The sequence below is a fragment of the Muscardinus avellanarius genome (genome assembly GCF_963383645.1).
Source record: "Muscardinus avellanarius genome assembly, chromosome: 11".
In the NCBI taxonomy this organism is placed as follows: domain Eukaryota; kingdom Metazoa; phylum Chordata; class Mammalia; order Rodentia; family Gliridae; genus Muscardinus; species Muscardinus avellanarius.
In genome coordinates, this window is record NC_137797.1 from 110,312,043 (window position 1) to 110,318,042 (window position 6,000).

The window sequence follows — 6,000 nt, forward strand, 5'->3', positions numbered from 1 at the left end:
TCTGTTATTTACTGCTTTGTGTGGATCCACGGGACTTTCTGCAACCAAGCTACACCCCAAACCCCCTTTTAATCTTTATCTTGAAGGAGGGTTTCGCCAAGTTGCTAAACTTGGCTTCACACGGACTAGGATTATTACAAGCACGCACCACCCACCTGCTGCAGAATACTGCATTTTAGCACACTACTACTGAATTAGCATGTGCCCCTCACCCCACGTTTGTTGAAAAGTAGGTGCCCCTCGGTCAGAAGCATAGCGTAGGTTGTAAGGTATTAATATGGTGAATCATTCTGTCCGTTCACAGCTGGCAGGAGCTCTGAGGATAGAAAAGGCAAGCTCAGAATAATGTGTGCCGCGGTTAGCACAAATGGCTGCGTGCCCCAGGATTGAAGGCATTGATAACCATGCTTCACCCCTCCTGGGACTGACCTCATTATCCCAGTCTTAACCTTCATGAGAGTTCCAGATGAACGTGTCTGTTGAATAGGCATCAGGCAGTTCCTGGCCTTAATTATCTCATTGCTTTCCATGGGCTTCTGTTCCAAGTGGTTTTGGTAGCAGGCAGGAAGGTTATGCACGGATTCCATAGCAGGGACCAGGGATGATTCGGTTTCTACCACTCCCAAGTGCCTAGCCAGTAGAAGCTAAGGACAACGTCAAGCCCTCAGTAAAGGACCACCCTTTAGGGCTAATAATCCACCTGGTATGAGCCTGATCACAACAGGCCCACCCAAGAACACTCATACCTTAGTCTTCTTGATTAAGGTTGGAGTTTTCTTTTATAGCAGTCCTCTTGAGACAACTAAACTCTTGATGGCCGTTTAATCTAACTTTTGATTACATTGTTTATCATGATAAAGTTCTCAAACATTGAGGCTGATTTTTATATTTATGCCCAGAAATCATAGCTCTTCACTTTATCTGTAAAAACTTCTTTTTTTTTTTTTTTTGTAGTACTGGGGATGGAACCCAGGGGCACTCTACCTCCGAGTTATACCCCCAGCCCTAATTTTTATCCTATATTTTGAAACAGGATCTCACTGAATTGCAAAGGGCCTCACTAAGTAGCTGAGGCTGTCCGCGAACCACAATTCTTCTGTCTCAGCCTCTCAAATGCTGGGATTACAAGCTTGCGCCACCACGCCAGGCTATTAAAAAAAAAAAAGCTTCCATTTTAACTGTATAAAATAAATAGCAAAAAACCCACAAAAAAAACGGGTGTGGTGGCGCATACTTGTAATCCCAGCCTTCAAAGGTTGAGATTGGAGGATCATGGTTTGGTTCATAGCAGTCTCAGCTACTTAGTGAGGCCTTTGCAACTCAGTGATACCCTGTTTCAAAAGTAAAAAAGACTAAAAAATCCCTGCGTTCCATCCCTGGTATCACACACACAAAAAGAACAAAAGAACAAAGGGCTGTTTTCCCATATTTTCAAAAGCCTTTAAAATTTGATAATATAATTATAAAGAAATTCAACCATCCTAAATCATTAGTTCTTCATATCAACAAGAATATCACAGTATATCCAAAATAACAATTTTTCGGGCAAAAACATAGTCTACAGCTCATAATTATCTCCTCTTGAGTCTTGGCCTGGGGGAGTTTTTGAGTATATGCCTTTGGATTCCTCATATCTGTTTCTGAATGCTCAAATCAAAACAAAGTACAACAGCAAGACTCAGTCAAATCTAAAATCTAGACTGTGCACCCTAATGATAGCTGGCGAACATAAAGTTAAATCTGTTTTTTCATGCAGTTCAGGTAACCCACATTTATACTAAAGCTCCGGACCTTGCTTTTTTCTTTCCAAAACAATTCAGCTAAATACCATGTAGATTTTTCATTAGGTACCAGAAGTTCCTTTCCTAAAATAGCTGTAGCCTAAAAGTCTACGGCATGTGAAAATGAAGTCAGAGAGTTAATAAGATCTGTGCAGAGTACCTTGGTCAGTTCCTGAGGAGAAATAGGCTACGAAGGTTGGACCAAGGGCACCTCTCCTGGTGTTACTCGCCCTGGGAGCTTTCTGGGAGAACTGGGCCATTAGGGCTCAGGGGAAGAGACAGCTGAAGCAGTTATCTCCGCCATTTAGACAAGCAGGCACACTTGGACTCCTCGGAATCACCCCAGATGAGCAGAAGGGCAATCGAAGTGTTTTGCTCCTTGTTAGAAAATGATTTAGGAATCTCTAAGATGCACAGACTGGTAACTCGTTAAAAAATAAGGGGAAAAGTTTGTGCCGAAAGAGTGGGTTCCTCTGCATTAATCAAGTTACAGAAATACTCATTTTTTTTTCTACTTTGCCCAGTGGTGCCTTTCTTGCACATAAGAGGTACCGATACTGTTCCTACATTTAAAGCAATTATAATTCTTCATTTCTAAAATAATTTCCTCACTAAGTAGTATGAATTTTCATTGGTAAGAGAAAAAAAACAAGTTGGCAAATGTGGACATAAAATAAAACAGCCATAGAAAAGGAAATAGCATTATCCATCTACTTCTGGGAAATAAGAAGACTTCACAAGCTATTTTTTTTAGAAAGTGATTTTATTCACAGGGTACATTTCCAAATTTTCTCCAAGTAAGGGAGGTAGAGAAATTGAGACTTACTGAACCATCTCGCTGCCAGCCATAATTACAATGAACACACCAGAGAAAAAGACATGTTTTTATAGCAAACCTTCTCCAATGACATTGCATTCAAATTCAGTGGGAAGACACGACTCAGTAGAACCAACAGAGATAGACACTATTTTTTTTTCAAGTCACACTATAAAAAGTACCAATTAAAGTTTTTTTCCTTACCTGCTGCATTTTATACAAAACGCTAAAAAAAGAAATGAGGAGCGCTGATTTTCCCCACACTTCCTGCCAGTGGAGTTTGGCTTTAGTGGGAAGACGCAATCCCATCCACACTTTGAAGGTGATTTCAGTTTTATAATCTAATTTAAAATCTTTCCAGAATCGCGACGTCCGTGGACTGGTGGTAAGATTACATTATATAAGAAAGAAGGACAGTTGAAGTTGTTTTTTTTTAAATTTTCTTCTTACTTCCAGCCTCTGGAATTTTGGCCTTGAAGAACAGCTCGCACACATATGCAATCATATATGATGTGCAATCATAGAGTTAAAAGAGAATACTTCTCCGATATTTTTCAGACCAATTAAGCTGTGTGCGCGGTAACCGGAGTCCCAGAAATCTTCCAGAACTTTTTAAAGATGAAGCTTTCAGTGGAGCTGTCTCTGCCTGTTTTCCCCTCCTCTCTGATGTTTCTCTGATGACCCTGCTGGCCCTGATCACGCTAGACCAGGAGTCTTACCTATCGTGAGGGGAGTAGCTACCGTTTCCTGACAAGAAGAAAGCCAGCAAGATCGCGTTCAACGAGTCTGAGCGACAAACAGCAACAGGTCGTTCCCTCGCTTCTGGGATTCGCAGGACAGACAGACAGACGTCCCCATCTGTGAGCCCGCGGCTCTAATCTAGCTGCCACCCGAGGCCCTCCCTCCCGGAAGGTCTACGGCTTCACCACACACTGCTCTCGGGCTTCTCCGAGGCCTACCTACTGTCGTGCATTTCTCTACAAGAGTCTCATTGGCTACATTTGTAAGAGGTCTTGCGGACGGACGATAAAAGTACAACTGGGAAAAGACACGGTTGCGTTCCTACAGTGACGGGGGGCGTGAAGAAACACAGAAGGAAATGGAGACCTACTCACACGAAGATAAGGCACGCTCTGCCACTCCCCCTGGTCCAATCACCCATCTCCTGTTTTCCATGGGTGTAAATAACTCTGTGTGTGTGTGTGTGTGTGTGTACGTGCGTGTGCAAGCACACGTGTTTTCTAGTACTCTAGAATATAGGTGGAATGTATTTAAGTCTGCTTAAGTAACAGCGGGCATGAGAGCCTCTTCTGAAAGCTCCAGGAGCCGGGAGCCAACTCTAAGCTTAGCACACATAACCATGTTCCAAGGGTCGGGTCAAGGTGACCTTTCCTGCTACCACTGTGTCACCCCCAGGAGACCAAAATAGCAACCTGACCTTGGGAGCCAGGGTCAAAGTGCAGATGGCCAAGGGTGACAGAGATGGAGAGGTCGCTCTTGTGTCCTTTCCCCCACAATGCCTCCCAGACTGGCCCTCGCCCTGCATTCCTGCATTCTTTTCTTTTTCATTTTTCTTTTCACCCTTAACCATAACAACAGCATGATAATATATTTCCTTAAAAGATGGAAGAGGTTCCATTCTGGGGGCTGTGCTGATGACAGGCAGCCTCCCTGCAGCACCTGACTAACTTCTACAACTCTCCCCAAGCGCCTTCCAGATCAAAACTATGATGGCCCCTCTTTTGTCTTTCGTCTGGATTAAATTTTTTGTAATTACATTTTTTGTTGCTGTTTCTCTTATGGTGCAGAGGAAAAAACAGATATCACCTAACTCTTGACGTTCTCTGCCTTGGATCAGATCACACCCCTCGGATGTTTATTGGTTCTGTGTGCAACGTGCCTTTCAAAAATGGTAACTATCTGGAGAAGGTCTGATTACAAAGATGCAGGAAGAGACAGGATCGATATATTTGGATATTTTTCTATAAAACTCCTGGGCAGCTCTGCATCATTGATTAGATCCCACCGCTTCAACTGAAAAGCCAAATCAGAAAGGATTTGAGCACAATGCCGGGATCAATGGGGACACAGAGGAGACAGGCAAATAGTGACCGTAAAATAGAATTCCTCTTCCGTGCCTTAAAAAGTTAGAGCCAAGGGCTTTGACTATTACTGCAATGCTCACAGATATTATACGTCGATCTATGCTATTTTTTCCTTTCCTTAGATGTGAGAGACAGAAGAAACCACAGTCTCTGGCACCAGAGAGAGGAAAATTAATGAAAGAAGCAGACGTGTTTACTCTTGCTGCAGTGAGGACTGTGGCCAAGTTGTGAGAGTTAGCTCTCCCTCCACACCTGGGTTTCCACTTCTTGCCTCTAGGATGGACACCAAATCCCCAAAGATAAGCCAAGGCCGAGCAGAAGGCCAGTTGTATCCACATTCTTCCAATGGAAAGAAAAACACATACAGGTTCAACTCCTCTTCCATTTACAAAATGGGAATTTCATAGTGTTCAACCTAAATCTTGTGGCCTCATATTTAGAAGTTTAGAAGCCGGGCGTGGTGGCGCACGCTTGTCATCCCCGCACTTGGAAGGCAGAGACAAGAGGATCGCGCAGGTTCAAAGCCAAGCCTCGCTGGCTTAAGAAACCCTGTTTCCAAATAAAAATATAAAAACAGGTCTGGAAGTGTAGCCCGGAGGTAGAAGGGCTTTTAGGAACCCCGGTACCACCAAAAAAAAAAAAAAAAAAGTTTAGAAACAGGCATTCTGGGCTTCAGAATTTCCGTAAGTTTCTTTCCGAAGCTCTCAAGGAGGGCGAATCGGAACCAGTGAAATATTTGTTACCTCCCTCATCTCGAGGACTCATAAAGTCCAAGGGAATAGGAAATGAAATAAAAAGTTCCATTTTTTTCATAATCGTTGCTGGAGCTATAATTCGGGTCAGGGTGCCACCCAAATCCAGAGGGCACGTGCTTAAGTAAAAAATGAAACAAAACAGTTAAAAACAACGCAAAATTTTAAGTCTCTGCAAATTTACACACCACTTCTGTATGCCCAGTGCTACTGGCTCAACCCCAGAGCCCAGCCAGTGCCCAGGTAGGAGAGGGACAGAAGGTGCCGGCCAGCCCAGGGCAGGCGGAGGGCCACTCTGTGTGCTGAGAGCCGCGGAGGGTCTTCTCCTCTTCTGCCTGTCTCACCCTCTTCCTAGCTAGTGGCTTGGAGCCGCTGAGAGCTCTGGCTTTCTGCTGCCTTCATTAGACACATGGATTCAGGATGCAGGGGCTTTGACATTGCTAACTCAATTCCACTGTGATAGGTGGCCCTCAAAGTTATATAAATCTGACAGCTGACCTTTATGCTGGGAAGATAAAGAAATACAAAGTGTGATATGAATCTCC